This window comes from Camellia sinensis, chromosome 9, assembly GCF_055761805.1.
Source record: "Camellia sinensis isolate YWXY chromosome 9, ASM5576180v1, whole genome shotgun sequence".
Lineage (NCBI taxonomy): Eukaryota > Viridiplantae > Streptophyta > Magnoliopsida > Ericales > Theaceae > Camellia > Camellia sinensis.
The window spans coordinates 129,815,982-129,835,464 of record NC_138969.1 but is presented as its reverse complement, the minus strand read 5'-3'; the positions used below and the strand labels follow the sequence as shown (position 1 = coordinate 129,835,464).

Below are 19,483 nucleotides of genomic sequence, written 5' to 3'. Positions count from 1 at the left end.
ACGTAATTTATGTATAATAGCGAATCAGACCGAGAAATCTTTCGAGATTCTTCAAGATCGTATCTTCATCTACTTCCAATAATTGATTTGTTTTTGTTTTTTGTAAATAACGTCAATGTTGTTATATATACAACAATTTGGGTTAAAGGGCAAAAACGTCATTTTCTTCTATAAATAGGACTTATTGGTTTAAAAAATTTTAGACAGCACCTAAGCTACTATAGGAAATTTCTTCAATTTTGACCATTCATTGAAACCCTCATTCCAAGCACTGAGATTGCTTAAAACTTACACTATAGGAAATGTAGAATAGTTGATTTCGTTGCTTTTCTTGGATAAATATGGTAAAACCATCCCAAAACCCTGCCAAACCCTCTTTGTTAACTTTTTGGATTTTGAAAATTTTCATTTTAGAAAGTTATGTCTTTCTCATAAATATTGAGGGAAAGATATAAAATGCATATGAAAGAATATAAGAAATTATGTAAACAACCTTCAAACTCATTAGAGAAAGTAAAGAAGTACATTTTGAAAAATGAGATTTTATTTTCATAATCCCCGTTGTAGAAAAAGATGGGATCGATTTTCATGCCTCTATTAAGGCAATGCCAGGTCCTTCAATTTCCCAGGTTGAGATGTTGCTTAAGTTAATATACTTTGGTTTCCTGTTTAGTTTTGACTCAAAGGATGAATTTAAGTGGATGAATAAATATAGATTGAGCGAACATATTCGTAGTTTGGTTTATAGTTACAAGTTGAACCCGAGTGATCTCGACTCAAATTTTGTATTTGGTATAATGATTTCTTGGCCTCATGTTGGATTTTTACATAGAGAATCCCAAGAAAAATGCTCTGAATATGTTAGAAGATGGCTATCAGATTCACTTGATTTAATTTCGGAGGGCTCCCCTACATGTAAACTAATACAAGTACTAATTTTATATTATATTGACATTTTCGAAATTTTATGTGGTACTTAATGTGTCTTATCTTGTGTATCTTGTGTAGATTCATTGTTGAGGGATTAGGTTAGAATTATAGTCAGATCAGACAATTTTACAACCCCGCCTTATCCTCTAACTCACATTGAGTATTAGCAACAAGTGTGTGGTTTTTTCTACCATAAAATTCATCACTATCAGTTTTTTATAATTTGTTTTGTAGCATAAATTATAATTACACAATTTATGTATAATAGCGAATCAAACCGAGAAATCCTTCGAGATCGTATCTTCATCGTCTTCCCATAACTAATTTGTTTTTATTTTTTGTGAATAACGTCAATGTTGTTATATATTTAACAGTTTGGGTTGAAGGGTAAAAATGTCTTTTTATCTTTAAATAGGGCTTATTGGTTCAAAAACTTTTGGACTGGACCTAAGCTACTACCAAATATGTATATAGGACTTTTAGGTAATTAATCCATGTTTAAAACAACTTTGTTTTTAATATCTTCAATCTGGACCGTTCATTGAAACCCTCATTCCAAGCACTGAGATTTCTTAAAACTTGCACCACAGGAAATTTAGAATCGTTGGTTTCGTTGCTTTTCTTGGATAAATATGGTAAAACTGTCCCAAAACCCTGCCAAACCCTCTCAGTTAACTTTTTTGGATTTTGAAAGTTTTCATTTCATAGAGTTATGTTTTTCTCAAAAATATTGAGGGAAAGATATAAAATGCAAAGGAATAAATATAAGAAATTGTATAAGCAACCTTCAAACACATTAGAGAAAGCAAAGGACATTTTGAAAAATCAAATTTTAATTTCATACTCTCCATTGTAGTAAAATATGGGATCGATTTTGATGCCTCTATTAAGGTAATGCCAAGTCCTTCAATTTCCCAAGTTGAGATGTTGCTTAAGTTAATATACTTTGGTTTCTTGTTTAGTTTTGACTCGGAGGGTGAATTTAAGTGAATGATGAAATATAGATTGACTGAACGTATTCGTAGTTTGGTTTATAGTAACAAGTTAAACTCGAGTGATCTCGACTTGATATCTGTATTTGGTAGAATGGTTTCTACGCCTAATGTTGGATTTTCTCATAGAGAATCCCTAAAAAAATGCTCTGAATAAGTTAGAAGATGGCTATCAGATTCACTTGATTTCATTTCTGTGGGCTCCCCTGTATGTAAACTAGTACAAGTACTAATTTTATATAATACTGACTTTTTCAAAATTTTATGTGGTACTTACTGTGTCTTATCTTGTGTATCTTGTGTAGATTCATTGTTAAGGGATCATGTTAGGATGATTGTCAGATCAGACTATTTTACTACCCCGCCTCATCCTCCAACTCACATTGAGTATCAGCAACAAGCGTGTGCTTTTCTCTACCATAAAATTCATCACTATGGTTTTTTTATAATTTGTTTTGTAGCAAAAAAGATAATTACACAATTTATGTGTAATAGCGAATCAAACCGAGAAATCCTTCAAGATCGAAACTTCATCTACTTCCCATAAATGATTTTTTTGTTTTTGTAAATAACGTCAATGTTGTTATATATATATATATATATATATAACAGTTTGGATTGAAAGGCAGAAACATCTTTTTATCTGTAAATAGGACTAATTGGTTCAAAAGCTTTTAGACAGGACCAAAGCTACTACGAAATATGTAGATAGGACTTTTAGGTAACTAATCAATGTTTAAAACAACGTTGTTTTGAATATCTTCAATCGAGACCGTTCATTGAAACTCTCATTCTAAGCACTGAGATTGCTTAAAACTTGCACTATAGAAAATTTAGAATCGTTCGTTTCATTGTTTTTCTTGGCTAAATACGGTAAAACTGTCCCAAGACCCTGTCAAACCCTATCTGTTAACTTTTTGGATTTTGAAAGATTTCGTTTTAGAGAGTTATGTCTTTCTCAAAAATATTGAGGGAAAGATATAAAATGCATAAGAATGAATATAAGAAAATGTGTAAGCAACTTTCAAGCACATTAGAGAAAGCAAAGAAGGAAATTTTGATCCACCAGTATTCAATCTACCAAGGATTGCCATCCAAGTTACAAAACTAGCCTTAGGGATATTATGGGCCCCCCAAAGAATGGCAGCTCAAGACATTCTATCCCCAGACTTTCTCAAATAATTCCAAGTTGAAGTTGTAGAAAATTTCCCATCAGAAGAGGGAAGCCATCTAACAAAATCTAGGCTATTATTGGGATGGAGAGTAGAAGGAGTTCTCTCAATCAATTCCTTTAATTCCCAAGAAGAAGCAACATGCCATCTCCAGCTAGTATTATCAACAATATCTTTGACCTTAGACTCCATGCCAAGGGCATAGTCATAAATAATAGGGCAAGTTACACTAACGGTCCCTCTAGTTTAGGGCTTGTGTTACTTTGGTCCATGACTTTTCAATTGTGACACATTTGACCTTGAATTTTGAATCTTATTCCAAATAAGGACAATTGAATATATCATTGCCCAATTTTAAGGGCAGAATCGTCAATTTGATAAAATATAAACGAATTTGACAAAAATAAATGCCAAAAAAATATTTTTGAATTTTTAAAAATTATTTCTACCAACCAAAGATAAAATTATGTAAAATTGATAAATCTTTTATACATTTATTTATTTATTTTATCAAATTAATTTTTATTATGTGTTTAGATGATAATTATGTAATGGGTGGTTGTTAGACTTTTAATGTGTAATCGATATATTTAATATATGAAATGTTTTTAGTTTTGGATTTTTTGATTTAATAGATTGGTTTAATAATGATATCAAAGTTGTTGCCATATTTGACTTTTAGAAAAATATAAATTAATTTAATGAAAATAAAAACAATCACCTATTACAGGACTATCATCCAAACAAATAATAAAAATTAATTTAGTAAAATAAATAAATAAATAAATGTGTAAAATATTTATCAATTTTACATAATTTTATCTTTGGTGAGTAGAAATAATTTTTAAAAATTCAAAAATATCTTTTTGACATTTATTTTTGTCAAATTAATTTATATTTTATCAAATTGGCGACTTTGCCCTTGAAATTTATCAATGATATCTTTAATTGTCCTTATTTGGAACAAGATTCCAAATTCAGTATCAAATATGTCACAATTGAAAAGTCATGGACCAAAGTGACACGAATCCCAAACTATAGGGATTGTTAGTGTAATTCGCCCTAAATAATATGGTCCCCAAACTTAGCCCACAGAGACCCAAGGGGATGCCAATTATTAAACCAGAAGAAAATCTTATCCCCATCTCCAACACAGTGCTTAATTAGATGGTAAATGATAGGTCTAAGGGAAAGAATTTTCCTCCAAACCCAAGATGGAGCACTAGGCATTTTTACCCTCCAAAAGCTCTTGCCTTTGAGCAAGTATGATTTGACCCATTGACAGACATGGGTTGTTCACCCCCACAGAAGAGAAACCAAATGTGCTTGGCAATGGCAGCTTTATTCCAGATTTCTAAAGATTTAAACCCCAAACCCCCTCCCTCCGCACTTCAAAAAAATTAAGATTTTAGAGACCAAAATTTAGGGACAAAATTATTTTTTAGGGACTAAATATTTTTGTTGTGAAAAGTGTCGTTATTATATTTTCAGCAACGAAAATTGAATATTAGTGATGAATTATTATCATTTTGAGATCAAATTTTTTATCTCAAAAAATAAACCATTTTGAGACCAAATTATTTTGTTCCTAAAAGAGTATTTATTAGTGACTTTTCAAAATTTTGTCACTAAAAGCCTTATTTTTTATTTTTTGGAACGACCTTTTAGCGACTATCCTCATGATGATAGAAATTGATCCCTAAATGTCTTTTGTAACAAAATTTTCACTTTTAGAGACCAAAAAATTTGACTTCTAAAACTCTTATATGTTGTAGTGTCCTCATTTTTAGGGTAGCAGATATTCTCCCAAGAAACTTTAGCCTCATGGGTTCTAAGCTCACAGCCAGACCAAAAGAAAGACCTAAGAAGGGTTTTAATGGCTCTAATAATCTTCTTGGGATGAATGAATAAAGATGAGGATAGATTGTATCAATTGAGCTCTGCCAGCACGGTTAACTTGTATATTATTTGAAATGTAATAACATTTTTTTTAATGAATAATGCTGAATTTTTTTTTATTATAAAATTTTATTTTATTTTATTTTTAGAATCTATTTTTAGAAAAAAATTCTAAGAATTAAAAATTAAATTGGTAAAAAAAATAAAAAAAACACGTTATTTTTATATAATTTTATCTTTTGGGAGAGTAGAAATAATTTTTTAAAATAAACGTTTTTGATATTTATTTTCGTTAAATTAGTTTCAATTTTTTTAAAAGTCAAATATGGCGACAACTTTCATGTCATTATTAAACCAATCAATTCAATCAAAAAATCCAAAACTAAAAACATTTCATATATTAAACATATCGATTACATATTAAAATCCTACTAATCATCCATTACATGATAATTATAAAAAAATATCTGTTAACAATAAATACAACCATCCAAAAATATCCACAAAAACAACAACCCATTATATGATCATCATCCAAATACATATTAAAGATTAATTTAATAAAAAAATAAAAAATATAAAAATATAAAAGATTTATTATTTTTACATAATTTTATTTTTGGTAGGTAGAAATAATTTTTAAAAATTCAAAAATTATTTTCTTATATTTATTTTTGTCAAATTAGTTTATATTTTATCAAATTGACTACTTTGCCGTTAAAATAGAGCAATAGTGTATTCAATTGTCCTTATTTGAAACGGGATTCAAAATTCAAGGTCAAATATATTACAATTAAAAGGTTAGGAACTAAAGTGACACGAGCCCCAAACTATAAGGACCGTTAGCATGATTCGCCCATCTTATTATTATGATGTTGTGCCCCAAAATAATATTGGTTCCCATCCATTCAGGGACATACTCGGGGTTTTCACATAGGGGGCAAAAATACACATATTAACAAAAATTTAAATAAGAAGTATGAATTGCAATATCAATTTCCTACCAATATATAGAAAGCAAAAATAAGATGAAAACGTATACAAATAAGCATTTTTTTAAATCTAGAAATAGGGCTTGTTATCAATGGTAAATTATTAATTTTATTATATTTTGTATGTTTTTAATTTTTTTTAATCCAATGTTTTATAGATATAGAAAAGCAACCACTTAAATTTTTTAAAAAATCAAGAGAGGATGACCACTTAAAATTTGTAAAAAAAAAAAAAAACAATTAGAGGGAGCGAACTTCTATAATTTGGAGACAATTATAATTAATATTACAATAATAACAAAAGTTTTTGAAATCGTAGGAAGGGCAATCGCCTCCTCTTGCCCTCTATAAGTCTATCATTGCATCCATTGTTATGATTAGATTCGTCTTCAATTATAGGTATTAATTACTACTCAATGTAACCATCATCAATGACTCAAATGTAGGTATCATTTTTTAATTTGCAACAGTTTCATAAGAAAAACGGACGACATATGACAATGTCATACATATGATTGAACTGTAAATTTATAATATTGATTAGATGATAATGATGTTAACTAATATTGAACTAATTAAACTTTAGTATTTGATAATTGGTAATATTGATGAACAAAAGTACTACTAGGGGCCAAATCTCAAGTTGGGATTTAATTAAGATACAAGGTGTTAATACCAAAGTCCAATGGAGCACTTGAATACTGATGGAAAAAAAAAAAAATCTGAATAAATGATTAAAAAAAAAAAGTATCCCACATTGGCAAAGAAGGAAAAACTCACTGCAAGAACTACATTATGAAGCCTTTGAAGCAATATATCAAAAATGTTGGAGCATGTGTGAAGGTAGAATCCTATATCGAATAAAGAGTAAAAGGAGATATGTCTTAATATTTATTAGATGGATTCTCCACTTATAAGCTTAAGCTTTTAAGTGAGTATGAGTTTGAAATAATGTATGTTGGACCTTGACGTGGGATCTATTGTTATATGCTTGTAGGGGCGAACTATTCTTTTACCTTTACTAAGAATACTGTGTGCTCATTGAGATTAGTGGCATACTTTAATTTTTGAAGGGTTTCATCCAAAATTGGATGAGCTCCTACAGTTATATTATAAAATTTTCTTAGCTTAACTTAGGAGATAGAATTTTTGACTTGCTTATGGCATTCTTGACTATAAAATTAGAAAGAAAAAAAAAAGGCAGCTTGATCTTTAGGGGACTATATGTGAAACGTTCTTGCTCATTATTGCATTTTAATAATTGAAAAAAAAAAAAACTTCATTTAGGTTCATTTAAAGAAAAAAAAAAAAATGCCCAACATTTGGGATTAAGAAATAGAGATCACATTCATTTGAACTATAATTGGGAGTTGAAGTGTAAATGGTCATATAAATTCCCACAGGAGCAGTGCTCAAGGTATAAGATGTCCCTTGAGTAATGCATCAAGGCATGCAGTTCAACGATGAGTACAAATGGAACTATTCTTTATTCTTTTGATGCATTTTCACATTTTTAACTATTAGTGAATACCACTTTATCCTTTTATCTATAATCCTATACATTTTGATCTCAACTATACAAATGTATCACTTTTATAATTTCATAGTTGACGCATCAAAATGTACAAGTCATAAACGAGGGGGATTGTACCAACAAGAGGTCTTTTAATTTGAAGTAGTAAATATATTTGGTCTTCAGAGTGTATTTGACATATATATAAATTAGCCAGCAAAATTAATTTGCATTAGTTTCATAAGAAAAATCGACAACACAACAATGTCATAGAGATGGTTGAATTGTTAGTTTAAATATCAATTAGATGATAATTATGCTAACTAGGGTTGAACTAATCAAACTTAGTATTGATAATTGGAAACTTTGATGAACACAAAGTACTAATCCTTTTTTTTTTTTTTTTTTGAATATCACAAAGTACTAATCCTAAACATAGAGAACCTTACAGGCTAAAAAAAAATGTGTATGTTAGTACTCAGAGGAGTTGTTCCACTAGAATGGGCCAAGTCAAGATGGGAATTAATAAAGGTCCTGTTTGTTTTCAGAAGTAGAATGGAGGGAATTGATAGTGAGGCCATGTTTGTTTGGGTGGACATGAGCTTGGGATTGGACTAATAGTTAAATAAAATTATTAATCCGATGTTAGGTTAAACAATTGAATTCATTCGGATATGGTATCTCACATACGATGGATTATTCAATCTCACAGAGGGGGGTTGGATATAAATTGGAGGACTAAGCCAAAGTTTAGACTATTAGTCCTTCCTTATAATCCTAACTCAATCCAAACATAGGATAGGATATACAATCTAAAGGGATTCGTAACCCTAGGACTATTAGTCATGGGAATGCTAATCCAACCTAATCCAGTCCGCCAAACAAACATGGCCTGGGCAGATTAATAGTGAGGTGATTGATTATAGCGATCCCGGTTGTCCCTTTACTGTTCTGTTGTATTCCGGACTCGGTTCCGTGGAGTTGGTAGTTGTATCTATCTTGTTGTCGTCCTTTAATTCCATTTGTTTGAGTTTAAGGATGTGTTGGGCATGTTTCGAACAGGTGGGTTGAACCTTGGTCTAAAATCTTGTTGCCAGGTTTTTGGTCGTTCCGCTCGAGCGGGCCTTGTTGCGCTCGAGCGGAGATTGCACACTTCCAGTATTTCGTGTCCCTGCAAAACTTCTGCAGGTGTGATTTTTACGCTTGAGCGGGTTTCTTTACGCTCGAGCGGTCGCGCTCAAGCGGGTAGTACTTTTTGGTGTAAGTTCTAGGAGGGGGAAATCTACGCTTGAGCGGACTGGTTTTCGCGCTCGAGCGGATGTACTTTATTCTTGTGTCTTGGTGCTCGAGTGGGCCTTCTTGCGCTCGAGTGTTGTGTTCTCCGCTCGAGCGGGAATGTCGTATATCAGTTGGCAGTTGGGCATTTTAAAATCACTTTTTACATTCTCTCTCTCTCTCTTACTTTCTAAAAAGATATTTTGAGAGCTCCTCTCTCTAGAAACTCCCTTCTCTCTAGGGTTTGATCTAGTTAGAGTGTCTCCCTATCCTCCGGCCTTTGTAAAAAGTGTGTTGATCGTTGAGGGCTCCATTTTGATCCGTGGATCTTTGAGTTTGGAGCATTTTGGTTTTCTTCAACTTTCCCGTTTGAGCTCTAACTTGGAGGTAGGGATATCCTACTCTTTCTCATGAGTTTTGTCTTTGAATTTTAGTATTTTGACGAGTTGGGGGTTGTTGGGTAATTTTGAGAAAGTTTGGGCCTTTGTGTAATTTTACAAAAGTTGGGGTTTTGTTTATATAAACTTATGTGCATGTTTGGCATAGAGAAATGAGATCAATATTGGTTTATTGGTGAAAATAGAACCTTAGAGTTGTGATGTTAATTATGGGAAATGCTCTAATTACATTGATAAATTAATTGGTATAATTAATTTGAAGAAAAGAAGAATTAAATTGAGAATGTTGGAATTGGATGTGTATGGGATTAAAGGGTATAGTTTGATTCGTTCATCGCTCACCTAGTTGAAATGTTGATTATATATCCATCTGGTGCATTTATTTTCAGTATAGAAATAACTGCTTTGGGCTATCGGTGGAGGATAGTCTCGATTGTTGTAGACACTGCATGATAATTAGGCAAACTAAAACTAATCGATTGAGTATGCTATTGAATATAGCAACTAGAATAATACATTAATTCTATGTATTGCTTGATTGTATATGATCTATGTTTATATACATGTGTTGTGTGGGAGGGGATGGGGGATGTACTCCACGGTTTAGGGGAAGATAGGGGATGGACCTCTAAACCAGATTTTGTGTGACATTGATACAGCACTACAATGTGTATCAAGTGTTGATTATGGAAGTGTTTGAATTGATTTGATATAGCACTAAAATGTATATCGTTATCAATTGTAAAGTATAGAAGTGATTCTATGTTATGTTGATACAACACTGAAATGTGTATCTTTCGCAAAGTGTGGGAATGGTTTATGTGTTATTGATATAGCATTAAAATGTGTATCCCTCATGAATTTTGAAAGTGTTTTAAAGATGAGTCTAAATCTTATTAAGTTATTTGGCTAGGTGTTGAGCCTTGTTTTCAAACTCAAAGTTGGAAAAGACATGGGAAATGAAATGTAACATGGACTTAATGTCATGAAATCGAAATGTGATATATGTGGATGTATCTGTGTTGACCATCTATCAACTGCTAATTTTTTAGTCAGTGTTTATGGCTGGTTTAGTGTATTTCTACTGGGCTGTGGCTCACCCTTTATGGGACATCATTTTCAGGTACAGGTAGCATGGCACCTCCAAGGACATAGCTTGGGAGGCTAGAGACAGACAGACTGCTTTGTTATTTGCTTTCTTTGATGGATTACATGTAAATTCAAGCCAAGGGCTTAATATGTGTTGAGTTAGCACTCTCCTTTTTGTAACCAAGTGTTAACTTGGAAAGCTGTAAGCCCGTAGGGCATTTGCTTTTGTTGTTAACATGTAATACTTTTGTAAGAACTACTCAGATTAATGGAAAGATGGTTGGTTTCTTTGTATCAATGCATGTCTAAAGAGATGGGTTTTATGTATTTTTTTGAGGGCGTTACAACTTGGTATCAGAGCGTACCAGATTCGAATACTTTGGGTACGTGGGAAGTGATTAGTATCACAATGGGTTTGTCTCGCTTGTTAGAAACTTATGTGTGACATTATGTGTTTATTTGATAACATGTTTATGTGACTACTTGGGTATGGGATTTAATTTCTAGGATGTTGATTGGATCCTTGGGTTTCTGTGAGTCTTGTTGGAAAAGCACTTGATCAATGCTGTTTCTAACCGGAACTCTAGTAACGCCTCGGGACTATCATTATCCGGAAATGAAATTCGTAAGTGCTTATGTGTTTATGTGCTTACGTGGAGTGAATTACAGTTGTCCATGTATTAGGACGCGAGTGTTTAGTTTTGGCACATTTATGAATGTGCTAACGCTCTTCGTTACCTTTATTAGGATGTCAGGATGAGGACGTGGGAGATGTGGCAGACGTGGTAGGCAGGAGATGCCTTTACCGGATGATATTCTGGCACAGCAGGAGGGGGTTGGTCAGGCTAATGTAGCCGAGCCAGCAGGTCAGGAGGCTATGGGCGCTTTAGCCCGAGGGATAGCCGATGCTTTGAGGGAGTCTGTGGCTATTTTCCAAGCTGAGAATCCGGTTTAGGCTCAAGTTCAGGCCCAGGTTGTTGAGGCAGGGCCTTCCTTCTTGAAAAGGGAGTTCTTCCGGTCCAACCCGGACGAGTTTATTAGGATCCGAAGGAGCCACTGAAGGCTGACGAGTGGTTAGAGCAAATGAGTAAGACGTTCGAGATGCTTGGCATCGAGGACGGAGCGTTGAAAGTGACCTTGGCATCCTTCCAGCTTAAAGGGGGTGCGGGTCAGTGGTGGAAATACATGAGGGGCCGTATTGCTGGCACGTGGGAGGCTTTTGTGGAGGCTTTTCAGGAGAAGTATTTATCTCCAGCAGTCAGGGAGAAGCTGAGAGACCAATTCTGTCAGCTTTTGCAATTGAGTTCTTTAGTAGCCGAGTATGAGGCTACTTTCACTAGCTTGTCCAAGTACGTACCTGAACTTGTGGCGTCCGAGGAACGCCGCTGTATCGAGTTCGAGAAGAGGTTGAGGGGCGGCCTCAAGATGAGAGTTGGAGGTTCGATGATCCGAGATTATGGGCGCTTGGTTGATGCTGCAGCCCATATGGAGATCATGATGCAGGAAGAGGAGGGACAGAGAGGCTCCAAGAGGAGCCAAGATGGTCAGGGTGATAGCAGGAGACAGAGGGGTGCTAACCCTCAGCAGTCTCAGGGTGGTGTTGCTAGGTCGACCTTTCCAGTGCCGAGTGTAGGCTCGGGGAGAGGTAATCAGGGGGAGTTCACCTGTTACAAGTGTGGTCAGTTGGGCCACAAGGCTTCAGTTTGCCCACAGAGGGGAGGAGGTCAGAGAGCTGCTTCATCTTCAGCTAGACCGTAGAGCCAGAGTAAGGGCAGGGGTCAGCCCTTGTCTTGTTATCAGTGTGGTCAACCTGGGCACCTGAAGAGGTTTTGCCCACAGTTGAGTGCCACTTCGGGCACGTCTGGTTCTAGGCAGACGCAGGGTTTTCAACCAGCTCAGTCTGTGCAGGCCTCGAGGGCCAATCCGGGAGCTTTGTCGTCCCAGTCAGTGTAGCAGTCGTTTGCTCCGAGGGGTGAGCAGTTGGATTAGGGGCCTACAGGGCGCATATATGCTGTTACCGCACAGGACCTAGTACCGGCTCCATCAGTAGTGAGAGGTACCTTTCTGTTTTGTAACTCGGTTACTAGTGTATTGATTGATACGGGTGCATCTCAGTCTTTTGTATCTGCTGCATTTGCATCTGTTTTGGAATTGGAGTTGGCACAGTTAGCATCTCCTATATGTGTAATATCGCCTGTTGGTGGTGAGTTGATCTTGAAACAAGGTGTTAGGGGTTATGATATAGAGGTCGCCGACCATAGGTTTCTTTTTCCTTTTGTTGTCATGCCGATGAAGTGTTTTGATGTTATTTTGGGTATGGACTGTCGTCATACCGGGCTGTTATTGATTGCTACCGCCAGAGGGTCACAGTTTGTACCTTAAGCGGGGAGTGTTTCCATTTCTTGGGGGATCGAGTTGGTAGTGTGTTGCCACCGATGTATGATCCGCGAGGGCGGAATAAGCGTAGTGGTCTACTTGCTAGCTTTATGAGTGGTGAGTGTGATAAGACCCAGATTGTATTGCCGAGGGTGGTTTGTGAGTATTCGGATGTTTTTCCCGAGGATCTCGTTAGTTTGCCACCTCACCGAGAGATAGAGTTCTCTATTGATTTAGTGCCCGGCACAGCACCGATTTCTATGGCACCTTATCGTTTTGCCCCAGCCAAGTTGAGTGAGTTGAAGATTCAGCTCCAGGAATTGCTAGGTAAGGGTTTTGTTCGCCCTAGTGTTTCACCGTGGGGAGCACCGGCCCTCTTTGCTAAAAAGAAAGATGGTGCCTTGAGACTGTGTATAGACTACCGGAAGTTGAATCGGGCTATGGTCAAGAATAAGTACCCTATGCCCCGTATAGATGATCTGTTTGACCAGTTGAAGGGTTCTCGTTGTTTCTCTAAGATAGACTTGAGATCAGGTTACCACCAGTTGAGGGTCAGGGAGGAGGATGTTCCGAAGACGGCATTCCGTACGCGGTATGGCCACTATGAGTTTCTGGTGATGCCGTTTGGGCTCACCAATGCACTGGAAGTCTTTATGGATTTGATGAACCGGGTCTTTCGGGAATTCTTAGACCGTTTTGTAGTCATTTTCGTGGACGACATTTTGATTTATTCGCCTTCAGAGGAGGAGCACGAGGAACACTCGAGAGTGGTGCTTGAGTTGCTTAGAGCCCATAGGCTTTATGCCAAGTTTGGGAAGTGTGAGTTCTGGCTAGGAGAGGTCAAATTCTTAGGCCATGTGGTATTTGGGGAAGGGCTGTCTGTTGATACATCCAAGGTAGAGGTAGTGCAAGATTGGGCACAGCCTAAGAGTGTGTTTGAGATCCGCAATTTTCTGGGATTAGCTGGGTATTACCGTTGGTTTGTGAAAGATTTTTCTAGGCTAGCTTCGCCGTTGACTAGATTGACGCGAAAAGGAGTCAAGTTTGTGTGGAGTGAGACTTGCGAAAAGTCATTCCAAGAGTTGAAGGTTAGATTGACCGCCGCTCCGGTTTTGATTATTCCGGGGAGAGGGTTGGGTTATGCGGTTTACTGTGATGCCTGACGAGAGGGTTTGGGTTGTGTGTTGATGCAACAGGGGAAAGTGGTTGCCTATGGCTCACGTCAGTTGAAAATACACGAGAAGAATTACCCTACACATGACCTAGAGCTAGCAGCAGTGATCTTTGCCTTGAAGATTTAGAGGCACTACCTTTATGGTGAGAGGTTCGAGGTGTTCTCGGACCACAAGAGTTTGAAGTATCTGTTTACACAGAGAGACTTGAATTTGAGGCAGAGGAGATGGATAGAGTTCATTGAGGACCATGATTTTGAGTTGCACTATCACCCAAGAAAGGCCAATGTTGTGGCCGATGCCCTTAGTAGGAAATCCATTAGTGATGTAGCTTGTATAACCATCCGGGAATGGGAGATGTTGGGTGCACTTGGCGAGTTTGATTTGCTTCTAGACGAATCTGTTGAGGTTGCGGCCTTGTTTTCTGTTGTTGTGCAGCCTACACTTGTGACCCGAGTATTAGAGGCACAGAGAGGTGACCTTGAGGTAGAGTCCTTCCGAGAGAAGATCTCCAGTGGGAAAGTTGAGAAGGGTTTGACGATGTATCCCGACCAGAGTGTGAGATACCGAGACCGTTTGTTTGTGCCGGAGTCTTACCGAGAGGAAGTACTCCGAGAGTTCCATCATTCACGCCTTGTGGTGCATCCGGGAGGCACTAAGATGTATCGGGATTTGGGTCACCAGTTTTGGTGGCTGGATATGAAGAGAGATGTGGCTGTTTTCGTATCGAAGTGCCTTACTTGCCAGCAAGTGAAGGCCAAGCATCAGAGGCCAGCGGGTTTGTTGCAACCCTTGCCTATTGCCGAGTGGAAGTGGGAGCATGTCACTATGGACTTCGTTGTAGGTCTTCCGAGGACTCAGCGGGGTAGTGATGCCATTTGGGTGGTTGTAGACCGGTTGACTAAGTCGGCGCACTTCATTCCTATGCGCGTGAGAGATTCGGTAGATCATCTCGCCGACTTGTATATTCGGGACATAGTGAGATTGCATGGGGTCCCAGTGACGATCGTCTCAGATAGAGATCCTCGTTTTACTGTTAGGTTGTGGCAGAGTTTGCAGAGTGCCTTGGGCACTAAGTTGATCTTTAGTACGTCTTATCATCCTCAGACTGACGGGCAGTCCGAGCGTACTATTCAGATCCTTGAGGATATGCTTCGAGGTTGTGTCCTTGACTTTAATGGGACGTGGGAGAGGCACTTGCCCTTGGTGGAGTTTGCCTACAACAACAGTTTTCAGTCTAGCATCGGTATGGCACCGTTTGAGGCCTTGTATGGCCGACTGTGTAGGTCTCCAGTGTGTTGGGCCGAGGTGGGTGATGCCCCTTTGTTGGGTCCGAAGTTGGTTAGGGAGACGACGGAGAAAGTTGAGCTTATCCGTAGGAGGCTTGTTACAGCCTAGAGTCGCCAAAAGAGTTATGCCGACCGTAGGAGGAGGCCTTTGGCGTTTGAGGTAGGTGATCATGTCTTCTTGAAAAAATCACCTAGGCGAGGTTTGATGAGGTTTAGGAAGAGTGGGAAGTTATCCCCTCGGTTTATCGGTCCCTTTGAGATCCTTGAGAGGATTGGGGAGGTCGCTTATCGTTTAGCTTTACCACCGCAGTTGTCCGGAGTGCATGACGTGTTTCATGTGAGTATGCTTCGGAAATATGAGCCGGATCCATCCCATGTGTTGGATTGGACTGACTTAGAGGTTGATGAGGATGCCTCGTATGAGGAGAGACCGGTTCGGGTGTTGGATAGGAGGGATCAAGTCTTGCGAGGCAAGACCATTCCCTTGGTAAAGGTTTTGTGGAAACATCACGGAGTGGAGAAAGCCACTTGGGAATGTGAGGCAGATGTCCGTGAGAATTATCCGGACTTGTTTGTTGATGTGTAACCATGCATTGGTAATTTTGTAATATCGTTGAACTTTAAGAGCATTATATATGTCTTAAGTTGTAAAGCATTGTGAATGTTTTGGTTAATGGAAGTTTGTTTAAACATTGCATATGTTAAGTATATTGTGGAAATGCAAGCATGATATTAATGTTGCATGTGTTAAGAAATCGTGGGAAACAGGTTGAAACTGGTAATTTTCAAAGGAATGCCTGTTGATAATGCAGGCTGTTATGTGTAATGTGAAATGCCTCTTGAAAGAGATGGGATTGACCGGTAATGGGTCGGATTGTTTAATATTATGTTGTAATATTGTTGAGAATGGAAAAAACCTGTTTTTGAAAAAACTTGTGTTTAATTTCGAGGACGAAATTCTTTAAGGTGGGGAGGTTATAGTGATCCCGGTTGTCCTTTTACTGTTCAGTTGTATTCCGGACTCGGTTTCGTGGAGTTGGTAGTTGTATCTATCTTGTTGTCGTCCTTTAATTCCATTTGTTTGAGTTTTAGGATGTGTTGGGCATGTTTCGAACAGGTGGGTTGAACCTTGGTCTAAAATCTTATTGCTAGGTTTTTGGTCGTTCCGCTCGAGCGGGCCTTGTTGCGCTCGAGCGGAGATTGCACACTCCCAGTATTTCGTGTCCCTGCAAAACTTCTGCAGGTGTGATTTTTACGCTCGAGCGAGTTTCTTTACGCTCGAGCGGGTACTCTGGCGCTCGAGCGGGTAGTACTTTTTGGTGTAAGTTCTGGGAGGGGGAAATCTACGCTCGAGCGGACTGGTTTTCGCACTTGAGCGGATGTACTTTATTCTTGTGTCTTGGCGCTCGAGCGGGCCTTCTTGCGCTCGAGCATACCTAGTTTTTTGTTCTTGAGGCTCGAGCGTTGTGTTCTCCGCTCGAGCGGGAATGTCGTATATCAGCTGGCAGCTGGGCATTTTAAAATCACTTTTTACATTCTCTCTCTCTCTCTCTTACTTTCTAAAAAGATATTTTGAGAGCTCCTCTCTCTAGAAACTCCTTTCTCTCTAGGGTTTGATCTAGTTAGAGTGTCTCCCTATCCTCCGGCCTTTGTAAAAGTGTGTTGATCGTTGAGGGTTCCATTTTGATCCGTGGATCTTTGAGTTTGGAGCATTTTGGTTTTCTTCAACTTTCCCGTTTGAGCTCTAACTTGGAGGTAGGGATATCCTACTATTTCTCATGAGTTTTGTCTTTGAATTTTAGTATTTTGACGAGTTGGGGGTTGTTGGGTAATTTTGAGAAAGTTTGGGCCTTTGTGTAATTTTACAAAAGTTGGGGTTTTGTTTATATAAACTTATGTGCATGTTTGGCATAGAGAAATGAGATCAATATTGGTTTATTGGTGAAAATAGAACCTTAGGGTTGTGATGTTAATTATGGGAAATGCTCTAATTACATTGATAAATTAATTGGTATAATTAATTTGAAGAAAAGAAGAATTAAATTGAGAATGTTGGAATTGGATGTGTATGGGATTAAAGGGTATAGTTTGATTCGTTCATCGCTCACCTAGTTGAAATGTTGATTATATATCCATCTGGTGCATTTATTTTCAGTATAGAAATAACTGCTTTAGGCTATCGGTGGAGGATAGTCTTGATTGTTGTAGACACTGCATGATGATTAGGCAAACTAAAACTAATCGATTGAGTATGCTATTGAATATAGCAACTGGAATAATACATTAATTCTATGTATTGATTGATTGTATATGATCTATGTTTATATGCATGTGTTGTGTGGGAGGGGATGGGGGATGTACTCCACGGTTTAGGGGAAGATAGGGGATGGACCTCTAAACCGGATTTTGTGTGACATTGATACAGCACTACAATGTGTATCAAGTGTTGATTATGGAAGTGTTTGAATTGATTTGATATAGCACTAAAATGTATATCGTTATCAATTGTAAAGTACAGAAGTGATTCTATGTTATGTTGATACAGCACCGAAATGTGTATCTTTCGCAAAGTGTGGGAATGGTTTATGTGTTATTGATACAGTATTAAAATGTGTATCCCTCATGAATTTTGAAAGTGTTTTAAAGATGAGTCTAAATCTCATTAAGTTATTTGGCTAGGTGTTGAGCTTTGTTTTCAAACTCAAAGTTGGAAAAGACATAGGAAATGAAATGTAACATGGACTTAATGTCATGAAATCGAAATGTGATATATGTGGATGTATCTGTGTTGACCATCTATCAACTGCTAATCTTTTAGTTATTGTTCATGGCTGGTTTAGTGTATTTCTACTGGGCTGTGGCTCACCCTTTATGGGACATCATTTTCAGGTACAGGTAGCATGGCACCTCCAAGGACATAGCTTGGGAGGCTAGAGGCAAACAGACTGCTTTGCTATTTGCTTTCTTTGATGGATTACATGTAAATTCAAGCCAAGGGCTTAATATGTATTGAGTTAGCACTCTTCTTTTTGTAACCAAGTGTTAACTTGGAAAGCTGTAAGCCCGTAGGGCATTTGCTTTTGTTGTTAACATGTAATACTTTTGTAAGAACTACTCAAATTAATGGAAAGATAGTTGGTTTCTTTGTATCAATGCATGTCTAAAGAGATGGGTTTTATGTATTTTTTTGAGGGCGTTACACTGATAGTGAGGGGATTGTTAGTGAGGGGATTAAGTAAAATTGTGTTTGTTTTGATGATAGTTGTTAATGTGGGGATTGTTAAATTATTACCCTATAAAAGAAATATAAAATATTAAAACAAATAAAATTATGATTTTTACTTAACAAAAAATACAAAAACATTAAACTTTAATGTTAAAAAAAAATTCCCAACATGTAAAAAAATAAAATAAAAAAACCTAATCTCATGGGGCTAATTTCCTAATACCATATCCACCTCCTCCATCTCAATCCCAACACCAAGGCCTATTCTAATCCCATGGGATTATGAATCCCCTCTCTATCTCCCAAAACAAACACAACATATAGTGGGTCCCACCTCAATCCCACCTCTATTTCCTAAAACAAACGGGGCCAAAGATTAATTCCAAAGTGCAATGGGGCACTTAAATATTGATAGAACGTAATTTGTATAAATAATTATAAAAAAATCCCACATCGGTTGAGAAAGAAAAACTCACCCTACAAGAGCTGCAATATGAAGCCTTTGAAGCAATACATTGAAGGCACGTAACCACACAGTGAGCACAAAGCGTATTATTCTTTCGCCTTTTACTCAAGAATACTGTGTGCTCACTGCATTTAGTGGCATATACTAATATGTGGGGATGAGAGGTCACTGCAATCATTCCCTCCCTGCTATGTCTGCTATGCTATTGAAACGACACCATTTTTCCGTTTTTGTATTTTTTTTTAGGGTGACATTGATTCTTATTTTATTATAACAAAACAATCTAGCTATCGGCCATCGTCCCCCTTAAGCAAAAGGTCACCATTTTACAGTAAGTTGAAGTTAAACAACTAGTTATTTATTTTTATTTTTATTTTTATACGTTTTTGTTTTCTCTTAAACGGATTGAACGGTATTTTCCATCTTCGATTTACCGTCCTTCCACCAGATTTAGGGACCATTATTGTTCAACAAACTGGTATGTGTATCTATATATATATATATATATATATGTATATGTGTGTATATATATATGTGCTTCCTGTTTCATTTTGTACAGTGTGTTAGTGGTTCAACACGTATAATGGTTGGTTTGTTTTTCTGTAAGTGGATTGAGAAACACAATTGTATATTATAAGAAAATTTATTTGTTGTGTAATTTTTTTTGTTTGTACATGTTTAGGTATTTTTGTAT

General features: G+C 37.0%; 1 non-coding gene across 1 annotated transcript; it reads left to right on the top strand.

Annotated features, from left to right (window-relative positions):
- The first annotated feature begins 18,850 nt into the window (after positions 1–18,850).
- LOC114308530 (U5 spliceosomal RNA) lies at positions 18,851–18,965 on the top strand. Its single transcript, XR_003645521.1, has one exon. It is a non-coding gene; the product is annotated as a U5 spliceosomal RNA (small nuclear RNA).
- The last annotated feature ends 518 nt before the right edge of the window (positions 18,966–19,483 follow it).